Genomic DNA, 2,007 nt, shown 5'->3' with positions numbered 1-2,007 from the left:
GTGGTTCCACTGTCGGTGGTTCCAGAGTCTGTGGTCCCAGTGTCTCCTGAGTTGGTGAGTCCCAAGTCGGCGGTCCTTGAGGTTCCTGGGTCGGCTGCCGGCGCCTGCACGACATCTGCTTTGGCTGCCGTTGCCTCCTCTTTGCCTGGGTCATCGCCCATTGCCTCTGTCGCCTGCGTTCGTCGTTGTTGACACTCTGGCTCGGTCAACCTCCACCGGCTCTTCGTCTGCTCCCGTCTCCTCCCTTGGCTCCTCGTCTTCTCCCGCCTCCTCCCTTGGCTCTTCATCTGCTCCCGCCTCCGCTCCTTGTCTGCTCCCGCCTCCTCCCTTGGCTCTTCATCTGCTCCCACCTCCTCCCCTGGCTCCTTGTCTGCTCCCGCCTCCTCCCTTGGCTCTTCGTCTGCTCCCACCTCCTCCCCTGGCTCCTCGTCGGCTCCCRCCTCCTCCCGTGGCTCCTTGTCTGCTCCCGCCTCCTCCCGTGACTCAACATGAATAACAATCTTACGATAACTAGCATTAGCATTAGCCAGTAGTTTCAGATAGGATTCAGTGTCACCCGCTCTGGCTCCAGGAATACATTTAATCATGGTTGTTGGAATACCTAGATCCACGTTTCGGACTATGGAGCTGCCAATAACCAGGGTCTGTCTCTCAACCGGAGCGTCGCTGAGTGGGGATAAGCGATTTGAAAAATGAACGGATTGACGGTCGGGAGTTTTAGATTTAGCACTGTGCTTTTTCCAGGCCGTCACCCAGCTAGCTTTGGGCGGCAGCCTAACGGGATCTGCCAAGGGACCGCAAGGCTACTCTCGGCGGCTCAGTGCTAGCCTGGCTAGCTGTTGGCTTCTCAACAGCATGAAGCTGAGCTTCTAATTCAGACAGCCTCGCCTCTAAAGCCACCATAAGTCCACATTTAATACAAATGTCATCGCTAAAGGAGGCAGGGGAGGAACTAAACATCTCACTCACGGAGCAAGTGAGGAAAGATGAGGTCGGAGAAGAAGTACTGTAGCTATGATGCTAAGGAAATGTTAACGGGAGCTATAAGATCCAAAAATACACAAATAACACCAAGAAGTGTTGAAAAATAAAAGATGTTTTAAGCATAGTCCCAACACAAACAAACTATATCAAAGGCRATTTAGGACTAGAAGTAGAACCGTGCAAAGGTAGATAATCCAGTGACTTAAAGAAATTACCAAACAAACAAACAAATTGCCGAGCACCAGCAGCAAAGCAGAAAATGATAGAATACATTACGTCTGTCCTTACYTTGTCTYCTGAAAACAGGAGCAGGTGTACGGTGGAAGACAGTTTGGTAGGATCTCCAAAGTTTGTGGTGCTTGTTAGCGGAGCAGTCTTTCACTGTCAGCGTCTGTCAGTGTTTGCACTGCCCTCAGCCGTGCTGTTGTTGGGTCTTAATATGCCTCGTGTTGTTGTTGGGTCTTTAAATGCCTCGTGTTGTTGTTGGGTCTTTATATGCCTCGTGTTGTTGTTGGGTCTTTATATGCCTCGTGTTGTTGTTGGGTCTTTATGTGCCTCGTGTTGTTGTTGGGTCTTTAAACGACTTGTGTTGTTGTTGGGTCTTTAAACGACTTGTGTTGTTGTTGGGTCTTTAAACGACTTGTGTTGTTGTTGGGTCTTTAAACGACTTGTGTTGTTGTTGAGTCTTTAAACGACTTGTGTTGTTGTTGAGTCTTTAAACGACTTGTGTTGTTGTTGGGTCTTTAAACGACTTGTGTTGTTGTTGGGTCTTTAAACGACTTGTGTTGTTGTTGAGTCTTTAAACGACTTGTGTTGTTGTTGAGTCTTTAAACGACTTGTGTTGTTGTTGAGTCTTTAAACGACTTGTGTTGTTGTTGGGTCTTTAAACGACTTGTGTTGTTGTTGGGTCTTTAAACGACTTGTGTTGTTGTTGAGTCTTTAAACGACTTGTGTTGTTGTTGAGTCTTTAAACGACTTGTGTTGTTGTTGAGTCTTTAAACGACTTGTGTTGTTGTTGGGTCT

The sequence above is a fragment of the Austrofundulus limnaeus genome, unplaced genomic scaffold (assembly GCF_001266775.1).
Source record: "Austrofundulus limnaeus strain Quisiro unplaced genomic scaffold, Austrofundulus_limnaeus-1.0 Scaffold841, whole genome shotgun sequence".
Taxonomy (NCBI): Eukaryota; Metazoa; Chordata; class Actinopteri; order Cyprinodontiformes; family Rivulidae; genus Austrofundulus; species Austrofundulus limnaeus.
Note: the sequence above shows the minus strand (reverse complement) of the source record.